Source organism: Nanorana parkeri, unplaced genomic scaffold (genome assembly GCF_000935625.1).
Source record: "Nanorana parkeri isolate BGI_ZX_2015 unplaced genomic scaffold, ASM93562v1 scaffold3453, whole genome shotgun sequence".
Classification (NCBI taxonomy): Eukaryota; Metazoa; Chordata; class Amphibia; order Anura; family Dicroglossidae; genus Nanorana; species Nanorana parkeri.
In genome coordinates, this window is record NW_017309721.1 from 42,748 (window position 1) to 49,621 (window position 6,874).

At 49.5% G+C, this 6,874-nt stretch overlaps 1 long non-coding RNA gene across 1 annotated transcript; it reads right to left on the bottom strand.

The window, feature by feature from the left end:
- Positions 1-72: 72 nt before the first annotated feature.
- Positions 73-6,796, bottom strand: LOC108803158. The gene is made up of 3 exons (XR_001942264.1): positions 6,759-6,796; positions 4,747-4,838; positions 73-148 (listed from the first exon to the last, which is right to left on the bottom strand). It is a non-coding gene; the product is annotated as an uncharacterized LOC108803158 (long non-coding RNA).
- Positions 6,797-6,874: the final 78 nt, after the last annotated feature.

The window sequence follows — 6,874 nt, forward strand, 5'->3', positions numbered from 1 at the left end:
AGGGGGACGGTTTCAGTATTTTCTATCAGTTCTCCGAGCAGCCGGCATGAAAATGAAAGCTCACTCACCTTAGAACTCATCCGCTCCAAGTCATCACCACCAAACTCAAACTCCAGAATCATGAAAAGCTGCTCTGCACCAAACAAGTCTGACAAAACAAGAATCACATGGTCCAATCAGAGGACAGAGACTCGGAACACAGCCCAGCGTGACTGGGAACTGCTAAAGAACAAACATTTTATTCACACAACCGCTTTCTGCAAATGAAGGAACACACAAGATACGGCCGCACCAACATCTGGCCACTTGGCTTGTGGATCAGCTTGCCCCTCCCCCCACCATCCCCAGTCCTCCCTCTTAGGCCTGGTTCACACCTAGGCGTATTGCATATGCGCGGTTGTCGCGCGTTTTTTTAACCGCGATTCCCGGTAAAAACAATTGCGCAACAAACGCGCGTTTCCGAAGGCTACTTGGCTGTATCCCAATGGAAACGTGCAACAAAAACGGCCCAAAGTAGTACCTGGACCTTTCCAGGCGCGGGCCGCTTTGTAGCGCCTTAGGGACGGGCGGAAATACGCCGAGGTGGGAACCAGAACATTGAATACAATGGGATTTAGATGTTTGAGCGTTTTGTAGAGCGTTCGCCGAGCGTAGAACCCGCTACAAAACGTTCCGGTGTGAAGGAGGGCTTAAGCTGGCCGTACACTAGCAGATTTCCCAACAAATGTTCATAGGGAAGATCTTTCTTTACCACCCAATAATACCATCAGACACTCGCCGATTGTGGAACGAATGACGTTTCCCGAACGAAAACCACGCCGACCGTTAGAACTTCCATCCTGCGGCTTCAGGGTTTTCCGTCACTACAGTCGGAGTCGATGATGGATTTGGCCCCATCGAGCAAAAGAAAGTCGAACGAATGTTCTTCCCTACGAAAGTTCTTTTGAAAATGAGAGTACGGGAAGATTGAATTCTGGGAAATTCCAGTATCCATAGTCCTGGAAAATGGCACTCGGGTAGTGAGGTGAGGGCCGCTTGAGGCAGAGTTCTCCTCTTATCCCAGGCTGGATAGATGAAGTGTTCCCCAGAATCCTCGGCGTCATTCATGAAGGTGTGAGACCGCTGTCGCAGCAAAAGATGGTGTCCCCCAGAATCCTCGGCGTCATTCATGAAGGTGTGAGACCGCTGCTGGAGTATCTGCAGGAGGAACGTGGCGCAGCAAAAGATGGTGTCCCCCAGAATCCTCGGCGTCATTCATGAAGGTGTGAGACCGCTGCTGGAGTATCTGCAGGAGGAACGTGTCGCAGCAAAAGATGGCTTAAAATTAAACTTGTCACTAGATCTCCCTTTTCTTCCTTACACCGGGAGTTGGGCTTCAATCAGAATCTGGCCAAGACTCTACAACCAACAACCCCGATTCCTCCAACCAGCTGAGCGAGGAAAGCGGGTAACAGCAATACAAAGGAAAATTAGGAGAGATTGATGAAGCCAAGATCTGGAGGAAACCTTAGCTGCCATCTCAGCACAATATTGGAGGCTTAAAGTATCTACAAAACACTTGGAGAAGCTGGAGGTGGCTGAGGTGTGATGAATCAACCAGAAGAATCTGAAGAAGCCAAAACCTTTTCTTGTTTTTGGTTTGAACGTTTATCGTTATTTTCCTGCCCTGGGGACACCAAATTCTGTTCAATTCTTGTCCTGGTGACAACCCTGGAAATCGCCACAAAGGTTTCACCAACAGAAACTTGCCAGTCCCACTCTATGTGAAAGAAGTTGTACCTGGAATCAGGATGTATGTATTGGGACGGTCTTCCTATGCTTTGGTTTGTGTGGCAGTCATTGTGACCGAAGCATTGTTGGGTGGAAAGGATCTCAGGTCAGAGGCTGCAATAAGACAAGACACACCTCACCTCAGATGTGGAAGATGGAGGCATGGTTCCTCCACCATCAGACAGTCCAATGTAACAAAGTGAGGTGCCGGAGATCTGGATCTGAATCTCCATCCGTTATTCTAATGACCTCGTCATGATAAAATCAAAAATTCTGCCGCAGAAGATGTTCAGAGACGTGATGAGCAACACACTGAAGATTGGAAGGAACCCGTGCCACACGATGACATCATATATTGTACTCTTCATCTATTTCAATGATTGAAGTCCCCTAAGAAGAGAAGTCAGAACGAGACTCCATCTCACCACTGAATATTAAGGGGACAGAAATTCTCATTCCAATCTCCCCGGAGGTCCGCATAGAGCTCGTCACAACGTTCCCTCTGATAACAAACTGTATTTACTTCATGAAATGATCCGAAATGAAGGAGATTTCCTTATAAACTGATCACCGGAGTTCTTTGTAGGCGATAATTCGAAGAAGAAAACCAATAATGTGCAAAAATATATATAAAATCAGCGCAAATAATAATACAAATATAAATCGGTGACAATAAATAATGAGAATGAAAATACAAACAAACAATGTGATCATCACAAGTATAATAGTTACAAAACGTAAATCACAATCTGTATATGAAAGAGGATGGATGTGTCCCGGAAACGCTCTGCGGCCGAGTAGGAAATGTTCAGATGTAACACGCCACTTCCTCCAGCAAACACGTCATTCAAGCTTAATCTCCTAATGCAGCTACAAATTACTCACTAGATGGTATAGAAGCCCGCACCTTCTCCACAAATTTTCCCCTACTACTCCTGATACTTGTTGGCGTTGCAACTCGGCACAAAAGCTAGAAGCTGATTGGTTGTTACGGGCGCATGCGGTTTTGATAACTTCCCCCATGATCTCCAAGATGTTGCTATATCCAAAATAAAATGATTAACCACCTCCGGGCCGGCCGTAGTAAAAAAACAGCCGGCCCGGAGCTCTCTAGATCTGAGCGCTCAGCCACGCCGCTGGGCGCGCGCGAGCGGGAAACGGCCGAAATTTTAAAACAGCAGGTCGCCTGTGTCACGAGCTCCCTCTGGTCCTGAAGTGGTTAAAAAAACCTATTCAAGGAACAAAAGATGAAAGGAAGTCACCAGGATTTATTTTATTGTAAAAGGCAAAAAAATGTGCGGAAATGCTGGAGGTCCGACGTTCTGCCAGAGAAATGCTGGAGGTCCGACGTTCTGCCAGAGAAATGCTGGAGGTCCGAAGTTCTGCCAGAGAAATGCTGGAGGTCCGAAGTTCTGCCAGAGAAATGCTGGAGGTCCGAAGTTCTGCCAGAGAAATGCTGGAGGTCCGAAGTTCTGCCAGAGAAATGCTGGAGGTCCGAAGTTCTGCCAGAGAAATGCTGGAGGTCCGAAGTTCTGCCAGAGAAATGCTGGAGGTCCGAAGTTCTGCCAGAGAAATGCTGGAGGTCCGAAGTTCTGCCAGAGAAATGCTGGAGGTCCGAAGTTCTGCCAGAGAAATGCTGGAGGTCCGAAGTTCTGCCAGAGAAATGCTGGAGGTCGGAAGTTCTGCCAGAGAAATGCTGGAGGTCCGAAGTTCTGCCAGAGAAATGCTGGAGGTCCGAAGTTCTGCCAGAGAAATGCTGGAGGTCCGAAGTTCTGCCAGAGAAATGCTGGAGGTCCGAAGTTCTGCCAGAGAAATGCTGGAGGTCCGAAGTTCTGCCAGAGAAATGCTGGAGGTCCGAAGTTCTGCCAGAGAAACGCTGGAGGTCCGAAGTTCTGCCAGAGAAATGCTGGAGGTCGGAAGTTCTGCCAGAGAAACGCCGGAGGTCCGAAGTTCTGCCAGAGAAATGCCGGAGGTCCGAAGTTCTGCCAGAGAAATGCCGGAGGTTGGAAGTTCTGCCAGAGAAATGCCGGAGGTCCGAAGTTCTGCCAGAGAAATGCTGGAGGTCCGAAGTTCTGCCAGAGAAACGCTGGAGGTCCGACGTTCTGCCAGAGAAACGCTGGAGGTCGCAAGTTCTGCCAGAGAAATGCTGGAGGTCGGAAGTTCTGCCAGAGAAACGCTGGAGGTCGGAAGTTCTGCCAGAGAAACGCTGGAGGTTGGAAGTTCTGCCAGAGAAATGCTGGAGGTCCGAAGTTCTGCCAGAGAAATGCCGGAGGTCCGAAGTTCTGCCAGAGAAATGCTGGAGGTCGGAAGTTCTGCCAGAGAAATGCTGGAGGTCGGAAGTTCTGCCAGAGAAACGCTGGAGGTCGGAAGTTCTGCCAGAGAAACGCTGGAGGTCGGAAGTTCTGCCAGAGAAACGCTGGAGGTCGGAAGTTCTGCCAGAGAAACGCTGGAGGTCGGAAGTTCTGCCAGAGAAACGCTGGAGGTCGGAAGTTCTGCCAGAGAAACGCTGGAGGTCGGAAGTTCTGCCAGAGAAACGCTGGAGGTCGGAAGTTCTGCCAGAGAAACGCTGGAGGTCGGAAGTTCTGCCAGAGAAACGCTGGAGGTCGGAAGTTCTGCCAGAGAAACGCTGGAGGTCGGAAGTTCTGCCAGAGAAACGCTGGAGGTCGGAAGTTCTGCCAGAGAAACGCTGGAGGTCGGAAGTTCTGCCAGAGAAACGCTGGAGGTCGGAAGTTCTGCCAGAGAAATGCAAGTCCCTCAGACTCCATGTTGTCTGTTCAGTAATATGCAACCAAATCATTGTCAGGCAATGTAGCAGAGCCAAGAGCTCCATTGTCTGGGATCACATGACGTAACGCATGACGTAACGCATGGCATAACGCATGGCATAACGCATGGCGTAACGCATGACGTAACACATGACGTAACACATGACGTAACGCATGACGTAACGCATGACCAAACCTGCCGTCCTCTCACCTGGACGCTCGTTCTCTGAGCCCTTCTCCTCAGCAAAGTCATCCCAGGCCACAAGTAGCTCCATCGGATATGATCCCTTCACACAATAAGCCCTACAAGAAAAACATAACAGAGGCTGGAAGACAAGCTGGGGTTGGGTCAGACATGGAAGAGGGAACAGTACTAAATAATACAAGAGACGGGGACATGGAAGGCAGCTAGGAACAGCAGAAGGAAGGCAGAGTATGGAAAGCAACCAGAAAATGAGTTGGACATGGAAGGTAAATGAGAATGCAGGAGAAGGATGGCAGATGATATGGAATGGTAGGAGTGGAGAGGAACATGGAAGGTAACTGGGAACAGTAGAGGAATGGTGGATGGGGGGTAACCACGGCTGGCAGTAGAGGAATGGTGGATGGAGGGTAACCAGGGCTGGCAGAAGAGAGGGACATGAAAGGTATGGGGGGTAACCACGGCTGGCAGAGGAGAGGGACATGGAAGGTAACTGGGATCAGTAGAGGAATGGTGGATGGAGGGTAACCAGGGCTGGCAGAAGAGAGGGACATGGAAGGTAACTGGTTTAGTAGTAGATTGATGGTATATGGATTGGGAAGAATTGGTGGAAGAAGGTAGCCAGCAATGGAAGGACAATAGTGGAAGCCAGCAATGGAAGGACAATAGTGGAAGCCAGCAATGGAAGGACAATAGTGGAAGCCAGCAATGGAAGGACAATAGTGGAAGCCAGCGAGGCAAGGAAAATAGCAAGCAAAGTCATCCCAGGCCACAAGTAGCTCCATCGGATATGATCCCTTCACACAATAAGCCCTACAAGAAAAACATAACAGAGGCTGGAAGACAAGCTGGGGTTGGGTCAGACATGGAAGAGGGAACAGTACTAAATAATACAAGAGACGGGGACATGGAAGGCAGCTAGGAACAGCAGAAGGAAGGCAGAGTATGGAAAGCAACCAGAAAATGAGTTGGACATGGAAGGTAAATGAGAATGCAGGAGAAGGATGGCAGATGATATGGAATGGTAGGAGTGGAGAGGAACATGGAAGGTAACTGGGAACAGTAGAGGAATGGTGGATGGGGGGTAACCACGGCTGGCAGAGGAGAGGGACATGGAAGGTAACTGGGATCAGTAGAGGAATGGTGGATGGGGGGTAACCAGGGCTGGCAGAAGAGAGGGACATGGAAGGTAACTGGGATCAGTAGAGGAATGGTGGATGGAGGGTAACCAGGGCTGGCAGAAGAGAGGGACATGGAAGGTAACTGGGATCAGTAGAGGAATGGTGGATGGAGGGTAACCAGGGACGGCAGAAGAGAGGGACATGGAAGGTAACTGGGATCAGTAGAGGAATGGTGGATGTAGGGTAACCAGGGCTGGCAGAGGAGAGGGACATTGAAGGTAACTGGGATCAGTAGAGGAATGGTGGATGGGGGGTAACCACGGCTGGCAGAGGAGAGGGACATGGAAGGTAACTGGGATCAGTAGAGGAATGGTGGATGGAGGGTAACCAGGGCTGGCAGAGGAGAGGGACATTGAAGGTAACTGGGATCAGTAGAGGAATGGTGGATGGAGGGTAACCAGGGCTGGCAGAAGAGAGGGACATGGAAGGTAACTGGTTTAGTAGTAGATTGATGGTATATGGATTGGGAAGAATTGGTGGAAGAAGGTAGCCAGCAATGGAAGGACAATAGTGGAAGCCAGCAATGGAAGGACAATAGTGGAAGCCAGCAATGGAAGGACAATAGTGGAAGCCAGCAATGGAAGGACAATAGTGGAAGCCAGCAATGGAAGGACAATAGTGGAAGCCAGCAATGGAAGGACAATAGTGGAAGCCAGCAATGGAAGGACAATAGTGGAAGCCAGCAATGGAAGGACAATAGTGGAAGCCAGCAATGGAAGGACAATAGTGGAAGCCAGCAATGGAAGGACAATAGTGGAAGCCAGCAATGGAAGGACAATAGTGGAAGCCAGCAATGGAAGGACAATAGTGGAAGACACGGTGACAATCTTTATTACTCACGAGTGAAGTTTGATGAAGCCGCTGGTCATATTGCTCTCTCCTCCACTCAACAAGCTGAGTTCTCTGGAGAGAAAAACATAAAGCAGAAATCAGGGGCCACCCTTCCGGCCATTGCA